General features: G+C 47.0%; 1 protein-coding gene across 1 annotated transcript in view; it reads right to left on the bottom strand.

Annotated features, from left to right (window-relative positions):
* Positions 1-23,230, bottom strand: part of LOC135873002 (histone-lysine N-methyltransferase SETDB2-like) — a 96,299-nt gene that overhangs the window by 39,167 nt on the left and 33,902 nt on the right. The window lies entirely within an intron of this gene.

Below are 23,230 nucleotides of genomic sequence, written 5' to 3'. Positions count from 1 at the left end.
ACCTCCACCCCAACTCACTCAGGAGGTCTCCCAGCCTATCTGGGCTGTGGGGGGATGCAACCAAAAAATATAACTCAAAGGGGAGATTCAGTTTTAAAAGTTTGAAAACCGCTCAAGGTGCAGGGAGAGGGGTACTAGGGACTGTGTGCGGGCAGGGGGTAGCTAGGGGCTGTGTGAAGTGAGGGGTATAGCTCAGGGTGCAGGGAGGGGGTAGCTAAAGGCTGTGTACGGGCGGGGGGGGGGCTCCCAGTGAGGCTCCCAGCTTCAGCAGGGGGCGGGGCACTGGAGCGCCCAGCTTCAGCCCCCTGCTGCTCCTGGCTTGGGGGTGGGGGGAAGGTTTGCTGGCTTCATCCCCACGCCTCTCCTGGCTTTTGGGGGTGCCGGTGTAGTGCCGGGGCTTGGGGCTCCAGGTTTCAGCCGCGAGGCCCTGCAGCCCCCCTGAAAGGACTTGCGGACCCCTGGTTGAGAACCGCTGATCCAGATCACTCTGAATCAGTGACCTGTCCTATTCATTATTTAGCGATCCCCTAATTTTTGTGTCAACCACAAATTTTATGATTTTGTATTTTCTTCCAGGTCATCAATAAAAATGTTAAACAGTATAGGACCAAGAACTGATCCCTGCAGGACCCCACTGGAAACAAACCCACTTGGTGATGATTTCCCATTAAATAATTTTGAGATCTATCAGTTACTCAGTTTTTAATCTATTTAATGTGTACCATGTTAATTTTATATCATTATAGCTTTTTAAACAAAATGCTGTGTGGTGCCAAGTCAAAAGCCTTACAGAAACCTAAGTGTATTATGTCAGCACTATTACCTTTATCAACCACACTTGTAATCTCATCCTAAAGAGATATCAAGTTATTTTGACAGGATCTGTTTTCCATATACCCATGTTGATTTGAATTAAATATGTTACCCTTCTTTAATTCTTTATTAATCAAGTCCCATATCAGCCACTCCATTACCTTGCCAAAGACTGATGTCAGGCTGACAGATTTATAATATCTAGTTTACCCGTTTTAAAAATTGTCACATTAGCTTTCTTCCAGTCTTCTAGACCAGTGCTTCTCAAAGTCGGGCTGCCGGTTGTTCAGGGAAAGCCCCTGGCGGTCCGGGCCGGTTTGTTTACCTGCCACGTCCGCAGGTTCGGCCGATCGCGGCTCCCACTGGCCGCGGTTCGCCGCTCCAGGGCAATGGGGGCTACGGGAAGTGGCGCGGGCCGAGGGATGTGCTGGCCACCCTTCCTGCAGCCCCCATTGGCCTGGAGCAGCAAACCGCGGCCAGTGGGAGCCGCGATCGGCCGAACCTGCGGACGCGGCAGGTAAACCGGCCCGGAGCGCCAGGGGCTTTCCCTGAACAAGCGGCGGACCGGCTTTGAGAAGCACTGTTCTAGACCTTCCCCAGTGCTGCAAAACTTACTGAAAATCAACATTAACAGTCCAGCGAGCTCCTCAGTTGGCTCTTTTAAAACTCTTGGATGCAAATTATTTGGACATGCTGATTTTAAAATATCAAACTCTATATAACATTCTACAGAGATACTAGTGGAATGGAAAGAGTATTATCATCACAATATGATGAGTCTATATCGTTTTTTCCCCCAAATACAGAACAAAAATATTTATTGGACACTTCTTCCTTTTCTGCATTATTATTGAAAACTCTACTATTTCCATCTAGTAATAGACCAATACCATGTCAGGATTCTTTTTGTTCCTAATATATTTTTAAAACTGCTTGTTATTGTCCTTATCTTTGCTGGCCCTAGATTTCTCTTTGTGTCCCTTTGGTTCCCATATCGATTTTCTACAATTCCTAACTTCTGATTTATATTCATAAGTATCAACTTTCCCTGTCTTTTATTTGTTTATATAGGTTATAGCTGCCTTCACTTCTCCTCTAAACCAAGTTGGTTTTTTAACCAGCACAACCTTCTTGCTCAGTTGTGGGATTGTGGCTTTTGGGGCATCTAGTAAGGTGTTCTTAAATGATTCCCAATTATCATTCACATTTTTCTGATTAAATTCTTCCTCCCAACTGATTTGGCTTCTAATTATTTTAGCTTTGTAAAACTGGCCTTATAAAAGGACCAAGTCTATATATGACTGGTCTGGACTTTATTCTGCTTGCACAAGCTACCATTAATTTTTAGTTCTGTGATCAGTTCCTCTTTAATTGTTAGGACAAGTTCTAATAAAGAATTCCCCCATGTAGCTCCAGCACTTTTTGTATTAGGAAATTGTCATATATAATGTTCAGAAATTCTAAGGATACCCCACATAGGTGCCGACTCCGTGGGTGCTCTGGGGCTGGAGCACCCATGGGGAAAAATTAGCGGGTGCTCCGCACCCACCTGCAACCAAGCTCCCCCCTCCTCGCCTCCTTCTCCCCCCACCAAGCGCACCGTGTCCCTGCTCCTCCCTCGCCCTCCCAGCGCTTCCCACCCCCCGCCGCCTAACAGTTGTTTGGCGGCGCTTAGGACTTTCTGGGAGGGAGCGGGGATGCGGCGCAATCAGGGGAGGAGGCGGAGAAGGGGCAGGGACTTGGGGGAAGGGAGTGGAATGGGGGCGGGGCAAGGGAGGTACAGGGGCAGGAAGAGGAGGGGCAGGGGCGGGGCCAGGGGCAGTCAAGCACCCACCGGGCAGAGGGGAAGTCGGCGCCTATGATACCCCATGATCATGCATTTTTCCCCCTACATGTTATAGATAGGTGTGTAAAGAGGTGATCGTCCTGTTCCTTATTGTGACTTAGTGGTCTTTAGCAGACACCAACTAATACCCCATCTTGTGCTTTGTGTTAGGACTTCACTTTCTTCTGAGTTAACAGTGACTCAGAAAAAGGGAATACCATTTTTTATATAGATTGTCATTCCCCTTCCCCTTTTGCCCACTCAATCCTTCCAAAACAGATTATAAACATTGATTTTAACATTCCAATCATGCGACTCATCCCACCAAGTCTCAGTAGTACCAAATGAATTGGAATTGCTCACAAATGAGCAATTCCAATTCCTCGTTCGGTACTCAGGCTCCTAGCATTGGTGGATATGCAATTCAAGAATTTCTTCTCTTTGTGTCCTTTGATTAATCTTGTTCTCAGCATCTAAATTTTTGTGCTGAGAGCTCATATATCTCCTCTTTTTACTCTCCCCTTTTGCTATTAGTTTAACCCCCACCTGGCTACTCTAGCCAGTCTGTACCTGAGTCTGGTTCCTCTTCTAGCAAGGAGAGGACCAAAAACCTATTCTGTTAGCTCTGAAATTCCTCAGTTCAATACCATGTGTTGGCCAAGATTCTGGTTGTCACACTAACACAGCCTCCTCTATTTATTTACTACTTCAATTTTCTGAAATACTGCTATGTAGACACCAAAACACCAGCAGCTCCCTGTTGTTGTGGGACTGTTAAATGCCATATTTCAGAGCCTTGGGGAAAAGGATGCATATGAACTCCACTCAGAGCATGAAGATAACGTCATCACTTGCTAGTCGAAAAGAGGAAATGAAACTGATAATCAACAAAAGTGAAACAGTCTCTGCCCACCTGCAGTTGACTGCACAAAACAAACAAATGGGGAGGAAAACAAAAAATAGAAAGTTGTTTTTTTCTGATCTCTTCCAGTTCTGGTTAATTTCTGTGTCATTTGTAATCACAGTGAGTCAGTATCTTCTAGACTTTGCTGTGGTTTTGAATTGACTGAGTTTCCATGCTGCAGATGTGAAAATTCCAGATTTGTTTTAAACAGGAGTGTAAAATATCAGCCCCATCATCGCAGTAAGAGAGTGGGGGAGTGCATTTGATACCTAGGTCCATGGCAGGATTTCCAAGCTGCTGCATGCCAAGCGCTTTGACACCCCAACGTGACAGGCGTCATGAAAATCGTGGCAGCCAGCGAAGGGTGCGAGGGGCATTATAGAGCACAGCAAGAGGTGCTAGGGGTGTGTTATGGTGCCCAGTGAGCAGGGCGCTTTGTGGCACTCCGTGAGGGGTGGCATGAAGCATGGCAGGGGGTGCATTATGGTGCACGGCGAGGGCTGCATCATGGCACATGGCAGGGGTTAGAGGTGCGAAGGGCGTGTTGTGGCGCGGGCACCACCCTGGCAAGCTCCCTCCACGCTGAGTCCCCGCCAGGCTGGGTGGAAGGGCACTGTGGTGGGTATAACGGCCGGTGGGAGGAGGCCTGCTTGGCCCAGGCTCCCCTGGGGGCAGGTGAGAGTCGGTCAGCACATCCCCGCCCCGCCTGAGGGACAGCACGCCCAGCCTGCCCCATGCTAAGGGTCCCTCCCCTGACAGCCCCACCGCTTGCCGGGAGGCAGGGGCGGAACGGCCCATTCGCTGCAGCCGTGGGGGGGATGGGAATCAGTCATTACCGAGGGTGCACAAAGCGGGGCGCAAGAGGGGACAGCCCGGATCCCGCCCCCCACCCCAATGGTACTTACCACCGGGGGTGGGGAGGGGAGAATCATCCGCCGCCTGAGCTGCTGCTTCTGCCTCAACACAAGGCAGGATCCTAGAAACTCCCGAAGGGGTGGGGGGAAGGAGGAGGGGCCAGAAAATGGGCGTGCCCGGCTGGGAGAGTGTTGGAAGGACCCGGCTCGCTCCCTGGGACTGAGCATGTGCCAGCTATCTGCGCAAGTGCGCATGCTCACTAGCTGCTGCCGAAGCTGCTGAACCTAACGGTGCCCTCGCTCCCCACACGAAATGGGGCCGCGGAGGGGCGGGGTGCGGCGCGGCTGCGCTGGCTTCCAATCCTCGCGGGCTGGGACGGTCCTGAGAGCCCGGTTCGAATCCCGGGTGGTGCCCGCTGCGATGGGGGTAGCCCGGCAAACGCCGCCGCCCAGGCTGTAGGCTGAGGTGTGGCGCGCTGTTGCCGGGCTTCGGCAAGCTTGCCAGGGGCTGGATCCGAAGGCGCTGCAGAGCGGGCGCTGCCTCTGGCCCCCGCAGGGCTGGGAGTGCACGGGAAATCCTCGCCTTAGTGGGATGAAGGAGGCGGATCTTGCCAATCTCTCGCCTTCACCGTGCCAGTGAAATCACGTGCCGGGGGTCCCCGCTCACCTGATGAGGGAGTCACCTGACAGCAGACGGGAAGATTGCGCTGTGCTCGGGGCCTTTGGCCATTTTCAACAGCTCAAGCTGGTGGAAGCCGATAGGAAAACCTCAGGCTCAGACAATCACGAGGGGATTTTTTTAAATATATGTATTTGGGTTCTATTTTGGTTGCCATCTGGGCGCTGAGCTGGTAGGCTGCCCTTGTTCACGTTTTCAAGCTATTCTCTGTAGCCATGAATGACTGGAACATACTTTTTTGTTTTCTAACTGAGAGCAGAGAGTCTCATTCAATCTCTTGATTTCAGGACCTGCGGCTTTAAAGAAACACACCAAAAATCACAAGATATGTAATAAAATTGTGAGAGTGGCACATTAGGGTGGTCAATTGGCTCCAGTGCATTACAGCCTGGCTACAAGAATAAGGAGAACGTGGCTTTTCAGTGGCAGAATGGTTGGCTGGTGTTTGAGTCTTTGCATTGCAGGCATCCATGGACCCTGCCTGGGGAGGGGCTGGAGCTGCTGAGGTGCAAGAGCTGGAGCTGACGCTGCTTGATGCCCAAGAAAAGCCCATCCACCCCCAGCCAAGACTATGGCTCATATTCAGTAATAATCCTGACAAAAATTAGCAGGAACTTCAAACTTAAATTAGACAAATTAAGGAGTCAGACCATTAACGTAGTTCAGCCGTGCACACTGGAATGTATGAAGGCGACGTTGTGACAACTTGGGAACCGCTATACGATCTGTGAATTCTGTGTGTACCTGTACCAAGCAGCAAACTCATTTTGAATGTGCTGCCCCGTTGCTGCCTCTGTTGTCTGTTTGCCTCCATGGTAGACTAAGGCCTTGTCTACACTACATAGTTTTGTCAACAAAAGTCAAATTTTGTCCACAAAACAGTGGAGGTGTACACACTGAAATGCTCCTCCTACCGATGTAACTACTCTGTTATGCCGACATAATAAAACCACCTTGACCAGCGGCATAGAGCTCAGTTAAAGCGACACAGTGTCAGTGTAGACACCTCACTAGGTTGTGTCGCCTTAATTGGCCTCCTGGAGGTGTCCCACAATGTCCATCGTGACCACTTTGGTCAGCAGTTTGAACTCCGCTGCCCTGAAGGTACACAGGTACACGCCTCCCCTCTGTTTAAAGGCCTCGGGATTTTTAAAATTCTTCTTCCGTGAATGCCAGCAGCAATCTTGAATGGCAGACCGCAGAGCAGGCATCACTCTCTGTTTTGCAGCTCATGAAATACTGCAGGACTAGCCTTGTTCGCATAGGCGGTGGGTGAACCCCCACTTTGGGAAGACTAGCCTGTTGGCCCTGCCCCTTCTGCCCAAGGCCCCCCACGCACACACTCCAGAGCCCTGAAACCCCACCCCCCAAACAGGAGGAGCCCTAAGGGGTCCCCCGTGACTGGAGGAGCCCCGGCCTGCCCACCCGCCCCAGCCACACCGGTCCAAGGTGCTGGCTCCCCTGACACCTCCACCCGGAGTGCCAGGCCAAGCTGCCAGCACCCTCTCACCCCCCAAGTGCTAGGCCGGCCCCAGTGCCAGGCTGAGTTGCTGCCTCCCCTTCCCCTGCCAGACCCAGGCTGAGCCCCCAGCCCTGATGGCCCCCCCAGGCGAGGCGCTGCCCCCCCCTGCCAAGCCGCCAATCCCCCCAAGTGCGGGCCCAGCACCAGGCCGAGCTGCCAGCCCCCCCCCCAGCGCCCCCCTAACCAAGCTGCTGGCCCCCCCAATGCCAGGCCGAGCCACCAGCCCCACCGCCCTTGAAGGCCCTCCCCTGGCCGAGCCACTGGCCCTCAGTGCCAGGCCGGCCCCCCGAGCGACGGGCCCTCCCTGCCCCTTAAGGCCCCCGACCCAGCCAAGCCGTCAGCCCCAGTGCCCTGCTGAGCTTCTTCACTCCCCCGCCTGCCGCTGGCTCTCCGCGTCCCTCCTCATTCCCCCGTCCCCAAGGAGGAGAGACACAGCGAGCAGTAGGGACCTCCAGAGGTGGGGGTGGAGTGCAGGAGACCTGGCAGGCACAGGCAGCAGCAGCAGGTGATGGGGTCGGGCCAGCAGCAGCTCCTGGCCTATTATAACCGCCACCCATGGGCGTTGGGCTGGAACTGTTGTTGTTACTCTTGTTAAAGTCCAATCCCATTTCATGCCAAGTGGTGTCTGGGGTTCAGCTAGAGCTGATAGAGGTTGCGATGTCATCTGGGTCCCTCTCTGGTCCAGTCTAGTCAGGACATCTCTCAGGAGTAGAATGACAAAGGCCTGGGGTCCCAGGAGATGGTGAGGCTTCCTTCAATAGCCTCTGTCTGTTCTTATTTTCCCTCCCGCCCCAAGTCTCTTTCTTTAAGGACCCAAAAAGGGAGTGGCGGGCGGTATAGTCCATCGCCTCATTCATTTGTCTACAATTAGGCCTAGTTTCCAACACACCACTTCATTAATTTCTAGACCCACATTTTGTTTACCAAGGATGATCTCAGCACAGTCCTTGGGTTATAGCAGTAGGCTTCTTTGTTTGGACTAATTCAGTTTTTCAGTCTGGTTTTCTTGCACCTGTTCCCATTAATATTTTTATTATAGGTTCCTGTGACATCTTATGATCTTATACTCACTTATTACCATTGAACTCACAGTTAGGGTAAATTTGTAGGCCCAATTATCAGAACAGGTCAAACAAATTCCTGTAATTCCTCTCCTGTCATCCCATAATTCATCTGTTTTTTGCAAGCCAGTGCCGTTTTCAAACTGCTGTCAGGCAGTGTGGAGGGAATAATGCTGAGCACCATTATCCTGATGGTTATAAATACACATAGCAGTTGTGCAGCCAGATGGCTTTGGATGACTTGGGAAATAGCTGTGGCAGTGCCACATTGATATAGGATGAGGAAGACAAAATCTAGTAGTTACTTTTGCATGAACTTTTCCTGGAGGGCTTTACTCAGTGGACTGCCCCTTCTGGGCTTGGACAACTAGCACTGATTGTTGGAATAGGATAGCGATGTACAACCGGGATGACAAGCATTGGCAGCAGAAGTTCAGGCTGACAAAGGCCACTTTCCTTGAAATCAGTGCAGCACTCATGCTGGAGCTGCAGGGGTGGTACACCAATATGAAAGCTCCCCCCATCAGTATGGAGAAGCGTGTGGTCATTGCTGTCTGGAAGCTCACCATTCCTGATTACTACTGGTCAGTAGCTAACCAGTTTGGTGTTGGCAGGTCAGCTATCGAGGATGTTGTCATGGAGGTGTGTTCTTCTAATCCCGGTCATAAAGCTTGGCAATGTACAGAAGGATATTGATGGATTTGCGTGGCTGGGGTTCCTGAATTGTATTGAGGCCAATGATGAGATCCAAGTGCCTATTCTTTGACCCTTAAGACAGGCCTTGGAATTCATCAACAGAAAGATGTATTTTTCCATGGTGCTACAAGGTCTGGTTGATAACAGTGGAAGTTTCAGCAATATTAGTGTGGAGTGGTCTGGAAAGGTCCATGTTTCTGGGATCTTTAGAAATTCAGGCTTATTTTCTGCACTGAGAAGTGGAAATTTTGCTCCCATAAGATCGCTATGAACCTAATGGTCTTGTGTTTCCTACTGTCCTTCTGGGAGACCCAGCTTAGCATTGCTTCCCTGGCTTGTGAAGGCTTTTCCTGGACACTTGGGTAGGAGAAAGGAGCTCTTTATATATACTGTAAGTAGCTGCAGGATGTCAGTGGAATGTGCATTTGGAAGACTGAAGGGAAAGTGGAGCTGCCGCATGATGAGGTTGGGAGTTGCTGAACACTATCTGCCTTGTGTGATAGCTGCTTGCTGTGTTTTGTACAACATCTGAGAGAGCAACGGAGAGAGCGTCACTGATGGGTGGAGCTGGAGAGGCTTTATGGACATTATGAACAGCCAGCAAAGTCTCTGCTAAATGCTGCATCTGGTCAGGGATATAGGGCCAGAGATACATTGTGCTCCTGCTTTGAGGCTAGGATTTAGTGGTGAAAATATATACACCTTGATGTAAGGATTTTATTATAGAATCACAGAAATGTAGGGCTGAAAGAGACCTTGAGAAGTCATGTAGTCCATCCCCCCTGCGCTGAGGCAGGAACATGTAGACCTAGACCATCTCTGACAGGTGTTTGCATAACCTGTTCTTAAAAGCCTCCAATAATGGGGATTCCACAGCCTCCCCTGATACGCTATTCCAGAGCTTAACTATCTTTATAGGTAGAAAGCTTTTCCTAATATGTAACCTAAATCTCCCTTGCTGCAGATTAAGCCAATGACTTATTGTCCTATCTTCAGTGGACATGGAGAACAATTGGTTGCTGTTCTCTTTATAGTAGCCGTTAACATATTTGAAGACTATCTGGTCAGCCCTCAGTCTTTTCTCAAAACTAAACATGCCCAGTTTTTTAAACTTTCCTCATTGGTCAGATTTTCTAAACCTTTCATAATTGTTTGTTGCTCGCCTCTGGATTCTCTCCAATTTGTCCACACCTTTCTTAAAGTGTGGTGGCAAAACTGGATACAGTACTCCAGTTGAGACTGGCCAGTGCTGAATAGAGTAGAACAATTATGTCCCATGTCTTTCGTATAACACTCCTGTTATAGAATATTAGGGTTGGAAGAGACCTCAGGAGGTCATCTAGTCCAATCCCCTGCCCAAAGCGGGACCAATCCCCAACTAAATCATCCCAGCCAGGGCTCTGTCAAGCCGGGCCTTAAAAACCAATAAGGATGGAGATTTCACCACCTCCCTAGGTAACCCATTCCAGTGCTTCACCACCCTCCTAGTGAAATAGTGTTTCCTAATATCCAACCTAGACCTCCCCCACTGCAACTTGAGACCATTGCTCCGTGTTCTGTCATCTGCCACCACTGAGAACAGCCGAGCTCCATCCTCTTTGGAACCCTCCTTCAGGTAGTTGAAGTCTGCTATCAAATCCCCCCTCATTCGTCTCTTCTGCAGACTAAATAACCCCCGTTCCCTCAGTCTCTCCTCGTAAGTCATGTGCCCCAACCCCCTAATCATTTTCATTGCCCTCCGCTGGACTCTCTCTCATTCTGTTAACTTTTTGGACTGCTGCTGCACATTGAGCAGATGTGTTCAGAGAACTATCCACAATGACTCCAAGATCTTTCTTGATTTTAGACACCACCATTTTGTATGCACAGTTGGTATTATGTTTTCCAGTGTGCATTACTTTGCATTTATCAATACTGAATTTCATCTGCCCTTTTGTTGCCAGTCATCCAGTTTTGTGAGACCCCTTTGTAGCTCTTCACAGTCTGCCTGGGACTTAACTATCTTGAGTAATTTTGTATCATCTGCAAATTTTGCCACCTCACTCTTGACTCCTTTTTCCAGGTCATTTATGAATATGTTGAATAGGACTGGTCCCAGTACAGACCCCTGGGGACACCACTATTTACCTCTCTCCATTCTGAAAACTCACCATTTATTCCTACTCTTTGTTTCCTGTCTTATAACCAGTTTCCGATCCATGGGAGGACCTTCCCTCTTATCCCATGACCGCTTACTTTGCTTAAGAGCCTTTGGTGAGTGACCTTGTCAAAGGCTTTCTGAAAGTCTAAGTACACTATATCCACTGGATCACTATTGTCCACATGCTTGTTGTCCCCCTTAAAGAATTCTAGTAGATTGGTGAGGCATGGTTTCCCTTTACAAAAACCATGTTGACTCTTCCCCCACCAAATTGTGTTCATCCAGATCATTCTGTTCTTTACTAGAGTTTCAACCTATTTACCTTGTACTGAAGTTAGGCTTACCGGCCTGTAATTAACGAGATCGCCCTGGAGCCTTTTTTTAAAAATTGGTGTCAGCTGGGATTACATGCTTCTGAAAAACCTAGTCACATTTGTGTGAAGAAACAAAACTCACTAAACCCTCCACTAGTGTTCCATACTCTCCCAGTGCCCCACAGAATTCTCAGCCAGAGCAGCTTCAAATCCAGAGGGTTTCCCATTCTATCTAGAGCAAGCCTGAAGCTGTTTGAAACACATTGTTCTGTGGCAAGCAGCAAAAGATATATTTGTCTGTATGTGCCCCCTGGAATGGGCCTGTCCCTTTCCCCAGAAGGGTATCTGTGGCACACCTTTACAATGCCTAGTCTTTTACAGATGCAGAGTCACAGAAGACTGCAGTGCTACTATATGTAGTACTGTTTATTTAGTTATATCCTCTGATCTCTAAGGCTATGTCTACACCAGCAATTGAATGACAAAACTTTTGTCTTTCAGAGGTGTTAACCACCCCCCCCGAAAGACAAAAGCTTTGCCGCAACAAGTGCCAGTATGAACAGCACATTGTTGGCAGAAGCGTTCTACTGCCGACAACGCAAATGCCGCTCGTTGGGGGGTAGAAGTCTTTTGTCGGCAGGAGAGCTGACAAACAGCCAGGGCCGGCTCTGGCTTTTTGGCCGCCCCAAGCAAAAAAAACCAACGGGGCGGCCAGAACGGCAAAGCAAAACAAAAAAAAACCACCTGCGGCGCAGCCGGAGCGCGGGTGCAGGGGGACCGGCTGGGCGGGGGAAGAGGGGGAGGGAGTGGACGGGAGAGAGAGAGAAGGGAGCGGCCAGGGCTACAGCAGGGGCGCTGCCACGCGGCCCCTCCCGCTGCGCCGCCTCCTGCCGCCTGCCGCGAGGGCTCCGCTCCGGTCGGCGGGGAGGGAAGGAAGAGGACTGCCCTGCAGGGCGCTCTGGTTCTCTGCGCCGCCGCCCCCTACAGGGCGGCCAGAGCGGAACAAGGGGAAAAAAAAAAAAAAAAAGCGGCCGTGCCACCCTAGGATTGGGCAGAATGCTGCCTCCAACAATCTGCCGCCCCAAGCACCAGCTTGCTCAGCTGGTGCCTGGAGCCGGCCCTGCAAACAGCGGCTACACTGCGTGACTTTTACCGGCACGGCTGTGGTGACACAGCCATGTCGCTAAAAGCTGTGTAATGTAGACATAGCCTAAGATTCTAAAGAATATACAAACTTTTTTAAACATCCCCATAGCTGTTTCATACTCTAGGGCAGGGGTCGGCAACCTATGGCACACGTGCCAAAGGTGGCACGCAAGCCGATTTTTGATGGGGTTCCCGCTGCTCTGGGGTTCCCGCTGCTGGCCCCTTGCCAGATGGGGTCCCGCCACCAGTCCCACTCAGCGCCCGCTGCTGGCCTGGGTGAAGGAACCCCAGGCTGGCAGCGGGCTGAGACCCCGCCTGGCAGGAGCCAGCGGCCGAAACCCCAGAGCGGCAGCGGGCTGAGCTGCTCAGTCGCTGCTCTGGGGTTCCTGCTGCTGGCCCCTTGCCAGCCGGGGTCCCCCCGGCCGCAGCCCCACTCACCTTCTTCCGGTTGGAGTTCCAGCGCAGGCCCCCTGCCAGACAGGGTCCAGGCCTCCAGCCCTGCTCAGCCCTACCAGCCACTTGCTCCACTCACCTCAGCTGCCGATCTGGGTTCCAGCCGGTTAACAACTGATCACTCAGAAGCCTGTGTGCAGCTTAAAGTATCCAAATACGTGCCAGACATTGGAAAACTCAGCAAGGAAAAGCAAGGGCAAGGATCACACTAAACTGATAAGATCTGCATTTTAATTTAATTTTAAAGAAAGCTTCTGAAACATTTTGAAAACCTTGTTTACTTTACATATAACAGTAGTTTGGTTATATATTATAGACTTATAGAGAGATCTTCTAAAAAACGTTAAAATGTATTACCGGCACGCGAAGCCTTAAATTAGAGTGTATAAATGAAGACTCGGCACACCGCTGCTGAAAGGTTGCTGACCCCTGCTCTAGGGCCTTGTCTACACTTGCAACAGTGTGTAGGATACACGCAGTGATATGCTACAGTGAAAAGTAGGCTGTGTCCACACAGCTGCATGTGAAAGGCTCTGGCGGGGGAGGAAGCAGGGAAAGTCTGCTGGAACCCTTCCCTTCTACCTCCCCCCTACCCAAGCCTTTCACACTGCTGGAGCTTTTCATGGTGGCTGGGAAAGGTTCCGGCAGCAGGGTGGCAGTGAGACACTACACTGCTAAAAAGAGCAGTGTAGACGTGGGAGGCACTGCTTGGGCATATTCAGAGCTGCACAGGATATATACCTTAAGGTTCTGGTGTGTCTGTATTCTATTCACCTAAGCTGTGTCTCATCATTTACATTGCTATTTATACTCAGCTAGCTATTTGCGCAGTGTCTATTCAACAAGCCACCTAGCCTAGTTGTGAACAGGACTACTGTCTCAAATGGATATTTGTTGTTGGGCAGACAGACCCTGGAAATGCATCTCTCCATTGAAAAACCAAGAGACTTTTATAAACTCAATGTCAAATTAGACACCAGTTAAAATTTAAAGGGACAAGATGGGTGAGGTAATCTCTTTTATTGGACCAACTTCTGTTGGTGAAAGGCAAGATTCCGAGCTGCACAGAGCTCTTCTTCAGGCTGCAAGATTACAGATTAAAATGTAAGGCATTTCTAATGGACTGCGACTCCAATTTCTGGAGGACTAGGTAACTGAAGTCAAGCACTGATAATTCAGGCATTCGCAACTCCCTATCTCAGGCTCACTCCTCTGGAAAAACTTTCCTGCTAGTGTAAAAAGACACCTCTAGCTGCTCCTTTGCCCAACTATTTTTGCCCAAGTATCTGCTTATGCCATTTACAAATCAAGATGAGACCACAATAGCTGGAATTATCTGTGCAAATGGGTGATTGTATGTGTTGCAGGAGTTAACAAAATCCCTGGGCATTTTGTTGTCTACAGTTATCAAAACGCGTGCAAGAGCCAAACACAGTCTCCTCGCACCTGACCTGGGGCAACCAACTTCTTCGAGGCAGAACTTAGAGGCTGTTCATTCTTTCCTTTACATTTTAACCCTCTGAATGCAGTGTTCTATATGCTTGTCACAAAACTCAGTGTGATCATACTAGGATGCATAACCTCAATAAAGACCTGCCCAAAACATTTAATTTTCCTTTCCGATACAGAAGTGAACATATTAATTTCTAGATCTAACACAATCATGGTGGTCCCAAAAACCATTATAGGTTTAGCCCATCAGTCCTCCTTCACCCTAAATGCCTGAGAGAAGAGAGCTTCTGCTTTTGCATGTACTTAGACAGCCATCAGGTTATATCCAGTTCTCTCCCTTTATTTTAAATATGGGAAGGTTCTTTCCCCATCCCTGCCATCAGAAAGCAGGATTAAGGTGAGTCTCTAAAATTTAGTTTTCAAGAAAGAATTAATTTGAAAGTGAGGTGCTATGCACATAACTTTGATGGGAATTTAACAAGTTGGAGTTCAGCCAGAGCTAAGGAGGGAAGTTTCAAAATATATGCAGCTGTGAAACAACCAAGGAAGTTTTGATGCAATCTGAGGTGGTAAAGGGGACAGCAATACTATTTACTGGATCACACAGGCCTGCAGGCTTATTTAGCAACAGACTGAAACAACATTATTCTAAAATAAATTCACAACCTACTAGTTTACAAAATCCTGAGGAATGTGGCAGCTGCCTTCTCCCTCAGCTTCTGCCACACACAGAACAGCTCTGGGAGAAGTCCAGGATGCTTACCTGGTCTGTCTGGAAGAGCATGCAGACAGCACAGTGAGGGGGCTGCTGAGCCATGGTCTGATTCTATTCTTTTTCTGCCTCAAAATTCTGAGGGCAATTCTGCCACAGCTGGCTAAGTGGTTTGGCCCAAGCCTCTGTCTCCTCAGCCTCTTCTTCAGGAGTCAGTTGCTCTGACATCTCATCATCACTGATGTGGTACCACCCAGAATGATCTTAGCCTTTTTTGCAACTGCATCACATAATTGGTTCAGATATATTCAGTTTGTGATCCACTATAACCCCCAGGTCCCTCAGCACCTAGCCAGTTATTCCCATCTTGTATTTGTGCATTTGATTTTTCTTTCTTAAGTGTAGCACTTTGCACTTGTCTCTATTGAATTTCATCTTGTTGATTTCAGACCAATTCTCCAATTGATCAAGGGCCTTTCGAATTCTAACCCTGTCCTCCAACATGTTTGCAACCCCTCCCAGTTGGTTTCACCTGCAAATGTTATAAGTATACATGCTTATCCAAGTCATTAATTAAAATATTGAATAGTACTGGACCCAGGACAGATCCCTATGTGACCGCTCTAGGTACACAATTTGATAGTGAACTATTGATATATACTCACTAAGTATGGTTTTTCAACCAGTTTTGTACCCACTTTATAGTAATTTCATTTAGACCATATTTCACCAGTTTGTTTACACGAATGTCATGTGGGACTGGGTCAAAAGCTTTACTAAAATCTAGATAAATCATATCTGCTTTCCCTCTATCCACTAGGTCAGTAACCCTGTCAAAAGAAGGAAATTAGGTTGGTTTGGCATGATTTGTTCTTGAAAAATCCATGTTGGCTATTATTTATCAGCCTATTCTCCTCTAGGTACTTACAAATTGATTATTTAATCATTTGTTCCAGGTATGGAAAGTAGGTTGTGACTGGTCTATAATTCCCTGGGTCCTCTTTGTTCCCCTGTTTAAATATAGGTACCATGTTTGCCCTTCTCCGGTCCTCTGGGACCTCACCTGTCCTCCTTGAGTGCATTCCTCAATTATGCTTTGTGCAATGCTTTTATGCAATTTTTCAGCCAAGTTACGAATAAATAATAAACTGAGTTGTAAATAATAAAAAACTTAATTGAACATAGAGTACATACTTAAAGCCAGTGGAACTGTGGCAGACATGCCTAAAGTACTGAGTGCAACCATGTTTGTGCTGATAGGGTCACAAACGTGTAGGTGGGGAGGTTGTGACTGTTCTTAATGTCATGTAGCATGATGAAGGACGGGCTTGCGTGTAGTAGTTGAGGAAGTGGAGGGGTGCTCCCAGTATGCAGTGTTCTTAAAGGGCTGCAGGATGTGGCTAAGTAGGTTGGAATGTTGGCCACAGTGTTCTCCAGCAGAGCTGTCTGTATCATTTCCAATAGCTATGCCTGCATGTCCTTTCCTTTGTGGATGTGCTTTAGCCTGTTCCTTGTCTGCCTCTTTCTCCTATGTATCATGCTGAAGGAAATCTTCCCTTTCACTCTTTAGTCTTCTCCCTCTGCTGGCATGCAGCTCCGGGGCACTAAACTTGTCCTCCTTTGTCCCCTTTCTGCACCCCCAGAGATTTTCCAGACATTCAGACAATGATAACGTTCCTGTTTGTGTAGTGTATTGAATGCTAGGAGAGCAGAGAAAGAGCACAAGTCGTTCTAGTCTATCAGTGCCAACAATGATAAAATGTTGTTTTTTTCTTTATTTTGGGATGCTGTTCCCTTGGCCTTTTCCCAGTCTGGGTGAGCTTGGAGATGGTAAGACATTTTCCAATTTAGTTCTCCTTTGTTTGGAACCCCTGTACAGGTGCTGGATTGATGGTGGGCAAGAAGCAGCAGGAGGGGCCACACTAGTAATTGCATGTGCATCTCTACGGGCTATCCTTACGATGGAGGATGTTATCCTGAGGTATGTCCCTAAAAGGCAGAGAAGGATCTTGTTCACAATGGTAAGGGGCAAACCGGAAAGTTATGTTGTGCTGCTATATACCGGCATGGTTCCCCCACACAGACCAGATGGTGCAGGAGTGGAAGGGCAGCCCCAAGAAAGCTGCATTGCCTGGCAGGGTGCCTTTCAATATAGAGCACTATTTCTGCCTTAAGTTCTCTGTGATAACACTAGCAGATCAGCACAATGTGCACTGCAAAATAAACAGACTTTTGGAATAACTGTCCTGAACCCAAATGGTTAACAATGCTGAGGTTGTGATTAAAAATAGCTGTGAATGCTTTATAATCGCTGTGCACTTTGAACTATCTCTAGCTTAATTTGGGCAATTTACCTCCTAAAATGTAAAGATAGGTAAACGCACAGGGCATTGATAAACTGTCTGCTAAAGTGCTCCTTCTCTAACTGTTGCTTCAGTAAACATACCCGCCATGCAGTGGGGAAGGGGCATTAAGCAGAATGGGAAAGGAGAGGTGTGGGAGGGGGCTGGCACATTTGGCCAATGATTATGGGATTCAGTATTTCACAGAAATAAATGCATTAGAACTTGAATTCTCCAGCACAGGCACTGTTTTGAGCACGCTAGGGGGATGGGAGGAGGGGAATGGGATACAATAAAAGCAGAGTAGGCAGAGAGGGACTCCTAACTTTCATCTGTGTAACATTCCCCAGAGCTGAAGAGCTCTGTGTAGCTCAAAAGTTTCTCTCTCTCACCAACAGAAGTTGGGTCACTAAAAGATATTATCTCACTGTCACACACCTTATCTGCATAACATGGCAGTGACCAGAAAAAAGCTGTTGTTTAAATCCCCCTATACCATTGGTTCTCAAACTTTTTTACTGGTGACCCCTTTCACATAGCCCACCTCTGAGTGCAACCCCCCTTATAAATTAAAAACACTTTTAAATATATTTAACACCATTATAAATGCTGAAGGCAAAGCGGGGTTGGGGTGGAGGTTGACAGCTTGCGACCCCCCCATGTAATAACCTCATGACCCCCTGAGGGGTCCCAACCCCCCGTTTGAGAACCCCTGCCCTATATGGTTGTATTGTAGAATAGCACAGATTACTTACTGGAAGAGGCTCTCTTCCAAGCACTGTCAGGCTGGGTCTTGGCTTGGGATATGGGGGCCATCTCTGGCCCTGGCTTGGGGTTTTGTGTGCTGAAGAGATCCTGGCTGTCCAGGGCAATTTATTTTTGCTTGGGGTCCTGGTGCTGTCCAACGTATGCCAGAGTTTGGTGGTGGGGAGGGGGTCTCCTTGACAAAAATGCAATCCAGTGCCTCATAGAAGGCACAGGTAGTGCGACTGTTGCTGGAGGCCTTGTTGATGTGTCTGGCATGTTTATAATCCTACCAGAGCTCTTTTGCTTTGTTGTGGCAATGGGGTGTGTCCAAGGAGTGCCATCTCTCCATTTGCTTTGCTAGCTGCTCAGATGTCTTGACATTCCGATGACTGTTGGAAGATGGGACTGGACATGTTCCCCTCCCCAGAGGCCAGCAAAGTACAGTACCTCCCTATAGGTCCCTGTGGAAGCACAGGGCCTGGCTACTATAATATCTGACTGAAAGTGTGTGAACTGATCATGAGCTGGAATCACAAAGAGCCACACCAGGCTGTGTGCCAGTATTTAAACAGGGAGGTGAGAGCTGGTCACCATAACCCTGGAACAGTCTATGGCACAAAGGTAAACAGACAGGCCAACCCAGGTGTGCAGTGTGGGATGGCAGTGGGAGGATTGCTAGAAGCAGAACAATTAATTAGAAATGAGGCTGCATCCACATAGAACCTTATTCTGGGGTAAATCATTCCAATATATATTTAATCTGTTTCTAAAGTAGATTAATGTAAAAAGATACCAGATACTTTGAAAAAAGCACTTGTGTGTGTAGACATAGAGCAGCTTATCCTGAAAATACTTTCCTGCATATATGAGCCCTAATTATTTTGGAATAAAAACACTTTTATTCTGGAATAGAAGGTCCTCATGGGAAGCTGTTGGGGATTAGTTATTCTGGAATAACTGCTGGTCAATTTCTCCATATAGGCAAACCCTTAGCTTGTATTTGAAATTGAGAGCAATGTGTGGGAAATCTTGTTTCCAGATCCTGCTTATATAAGCTCCTAAAAGGTCAGAACTTGATGTAATAAACTTATCTTTCCAGAAATCTAGTTGTAACTTGAGTATTAATGGGGATTTGATGCCTCAGGGCATTGCTAATGAGTTATAGCAGGGCTTCCCAAACATTCTCCCCCGCAAAAGACCACTTGGCATTTAAGAGTTTGGACACTTTTCATTTCCAGTGCTACTGGAATGCCACCACCAGCATGAGAACAGCCCAATCAGCATGACCTCTCATGCACAGTGCGAGAGGTCACACTGTACGGAAGATGCCATTTTGAGAACTGGCTTCAGTTCTGCCCAGCTTCAGGAGGGATTAAGAAGTTATTTCCATCTAATGGATGTTAGCTAGCTTCTGTATGAGTTTGGTTAGTCCCAATTCCAGATCCCAAGTCAAACTGACCGCTATGCTTTGCACTAGACTGTAAACCCTTCAGAGCAGGGACCATCTCTTACTATGCATTTGTACAGTGCCTAGCACAATGGGGCCCAGATCTGGGTTGGGCTCCCTGGTGTGAACGCTCCTTTAGCTGGGGCCAAAATCACCTTACTCACTATAAACTTGGAACGTTGGCAACAATTCTCACGTGCATGTTGGTGGTTGGCAGGGGAAATTCAAAAATCAAAGAACATTTTAAAAGAAAATATTATTTTGGGGCCAATCCTCTGATTTTTGAACTTTTGGAGTTGACAATCCAGTTAGCTCTCCAGCCAGAGAAAGAGATTCCTTCCCAAAAACCCCTAGAGAGCCAGGCTCCATCTGCCCACCCACACCTGAAACCTATCTAGGAAGGCCCTGGCCCCATTCAGTGGCATGGCTACCCTACCATTGTCATGAGAGCTCCATATAGTAAATGCTCCCACACCCTAATCCTCATTCCTGAGGGAATATTTGGCAGAAATTCTACAAGGTGAACCACTGAAGTAGCTTTGGCTCAGTCAATATCCATCAGGTTTTATCACAGGAGGGCAGAATTTGGCCCTAAATCTATTTTGTAAAAATTAATTTGTAAACAAGTAATTAATAAACATTTCCTTTTTGCCCCAGGAAAAATAAATAGAAAGCTGGCATTTCTCCTACAATAATTTTATCATTTGTATTTCCAGGGCAGTTCCATTTGCAGTTTCACTTGCACACATATCAGTGAACTTTTCAGTCGTGGCATAGAGACTAATCAGTGATTTGTGTTCTCCTGTCTGTGTATGCAAGACTCATAGCTGAAAGTTGTTTGGCATTCTGGAGTTAAGTAGGCCATAGTTTATTCTAACATATGCAGCCTTATGTAAATGAAGCCCCCTCAATGGGTTGAGGGAGAGGACAACAAGCCCAGCCTCCCTCCTGTATAGCTTGGTGAATATCACAAAAGCACTCACTAAAAAACTGTCCATGACATGTACTGTCCATTACACATACTGTCCAAACATACCCATTCCCAACCATTTTAATTTAAATGACTTCTCTCCACATTCATTAATCTAATATGTGTCATATAGTCTACTCCTGTGCCAGCCTTCTGCATTCTTCACACCATAGGCAGGAAATCAAACAGCATTTTTTTTTATCAGAGGGGTAGCCGTGTTAGTCTGTATCCACAAAAACAATGAGGAGTCCGGTGGCACCTTAAAGACTAACAGATTTATTTGGGCATAAGCTTTCGTGGGTAAAAAAAGTGGGTTTTTTACTCCTCGTAGCATTTTTTTTGTATAGTGGACTGGCTGTGAGGCATCATCTTGTTCTACCACCTGCTAGCAGAAACGGGGGAATCTTTATTCTCCACTTGTAACTGCCTCGTGATGTTCTAGCTGCTTTATTAGTCACAGCTGTCTTTACCTAAATACTGTCCACTTTGGCTTAGTATTAGCAACATCTTGCGACTGGTGTTAAAGTTGTCCCTTTCAACTTGAAAGGAGCTTTTTTACAAGTCTATAGGCAAATATCCCTCTTAGGAAGGTTATCTTTGAAGATGCCTTTTTCATTACAGGATTTTCTGTTAGACTCTTCCTCATAGGATAGCTGTAATTAGGAGATTTATTTTATTCTCATCTTCTGAAACTATGCAGGTCTTGATACCTCACTGAGTTTTACTTTACGTACTATAGTAAAGAGTCTCACTGCTGTAACTCACTCACTGTAGAAAAACATTCTGTTTCAAATTTAGGCACAATGGTTTCCAACAGAACCTCTCTCCCCTTCTTGAGCAGCACAGCCAATGCCCGATTGGTTTGTAGTGTTATGGAATGGCACCTAGCCACACAATAATTAAAGTTGCAATGGAGTTTCTGTTTACAGCTGCATTTTCAATTTGCTGTAAAATCTAGATGGCTTAGGCAGGCTACCTTGAAAAAGTATGTATAGTATCAGGAGCAGGGGTACAGTGTGTGATGCAAATTTGGGGTCATTCAGTCAAGGTACTACTGAGATAGAGCAGGTCCCACAAATGACCCATTTTTAAATCACCAGATTCTTATAACATTTTTTGTGCACAGTTTAAGAGCAAACTGTGACAAGAATTCACACAACACTGAAATCCCTGAACTTCCCCTGGACCAGAAACAGCTTCCTGCAAGTCATTAGTTGAAAATTATTACATATATTGTTTAGCTCTACAGCAAAAAGCAATTTTGGCTCAAAGGCATACGGTGCTGAGAGCTGATTCAGAGCTAAAGTGCTCAGACCATAAGTTATTCACTCACAAAATACCTTGATGCCTAAGGGAAGGTGCATAGACCCAGCTTGTTTCATACTTATGAATCATAATAGACTATAACTTGTACTAAATAAGCTGTAGAAGATGCTACAAGCAGTCAAACACAGCAGATCTTTCCATATTTTCTCCGGAAGTTCCAATCAATTAAAAATAAAAAAACAAATGACTGAGGCTGCTGTATAAACATTGCTTTATGTCTTATTAGATACAATGCCACTCACTTCCATTTTTGAATGAGAAAAAACAAGCCCAGAGCAAAGAAATAGCCTAGGTACAGTTTTATGCATTTGCTTATGACAAACACGTTTCTTCTGCTACATACGAAAAAGCAAGCAGTGGCACATTTAAAAATAATCAGATTCACACATCTCATCAGCACAGGCCCTTTACTTGAAAGGGATTAAATTAGTCTAGGGCACAGGCTTGTATGAGTCCACTGGAGAATTGTAATTCTGTGCACACAGTCTAGTCCTGTCTTGCAAGTGAATTTCAAATTTACATGGACATGGTGGTAATTGTAAACATTTGTCTATAATATTTTTTTCCTACACTTCTGAACCCCACACTGACAGGAGATCTCTGTCTCTGGCATGCTTCCAGCTTCATAACCATAATCCCACGTGAGTTCGGTTCCACCTTTCACATGCCTAGGAAACAAAACCACTGTCAGTTAATATATTAGTTAACTGAATCTACCTCTGTACTGTGTTTGCAATTTGCCACCAACTACTTGTAGGGAGTTCCTGAAATAGTGGGGTGAAGGGAGGGTGGCACAGAGAGAGCTGTGAGGGGTGCAGGTGGGAAATGAAGGAATGCAACCAGGAGCCCCTGCTGTGTGCAATGTGCTCTGCCTTAGAAGCAACAATGTGTGCAACCCCCTTGTGAATGTTCTATTAGAAAAACCTAGGATGTGCTAAGACTTATCAGGTCCTGGGATCTGGGTTGCAGAGGTCAAACACCACTTTCTCTGATGTCTACATAAATTCAGTTAAAAATCAGTATAAGTGTCTGAATGGCAGTAGACGTAGTCTAGTCTCACTAACTATAGCGTATCATCAATCAAACCCTGGAATACCATACACTGGATATGGAGATCATCATGTCTACACGGCAAAGAAAAATCCACGGCTGGCCCATGCCAGCTGACTCAGGCTTGCAGGGCTGTTTCATTGCTGTGTAGATTTCCAGGCTCGGGTGGAAACCTGAGCCCTGGGACCCTCCCACCCCATGCCCGTTAGTATACACAGCAATGAAACAGCCGCACAGCCCGAGCCCCACCAGCCCGAGTTGGCTGGCACGGGTCTGCCGTGGATTTTTCTTTGCTGTGTAAACATAGCCTTTGTGGCCTGCAAGAACTCCTGGAGGATAGGTTTTAATGGAACCACATTAGCTCTTTGGAATGATTCTGTCTAAGGACTGCAAGACCTAGGGTAATGGCAAGTTCCTCATGCTGTCTCTCTGAGCCAACCACTAGGAGAATATATTAAAAGGAACAATTATTTTTTGTGCAGTGAATAGAATGCTTATAAATGGTTGCCAATTGACAGTTCTGAAGACAAGTCCCATATTTCCACAGAACAGGTACAGCACTGGAAGCTTTCCCCACACAGCACTAGAGAAAATCTCTCTTGTGGTGATAATGTAGTTTAGTTCCCTTACCCATTCAGGCCTTGGTCTCTGATGAGATCACCAATAAGAATGTGGTTTTTGTCATCGGGACATTTGTCTACTGGAAAATAATGCAATACTTTTCTAACCGTTTTGCTTTGAATGAACATAAAAAAAAAGATAGTTCCAACCTGTTTG

The sequence above is a fragment of the Emys orbicularis genome, chromosome 1 (assembly GCF_028017835.1).
Source record: "Emys orbicularis isolate rEmyOrb1 chromosome 1, rEmyOrb1.hap1, whole genome shotgun sequence".
Lineage (NCBI taxonomy): Eukaryota > Metazoa > Chordata > Testudines > Emydidae > Emys > Emys orbicularis.
Note: the sequence above shows the minus strand (reverse complement) of the source record. Positions and strands in the feature narration are given on the sequence as shown.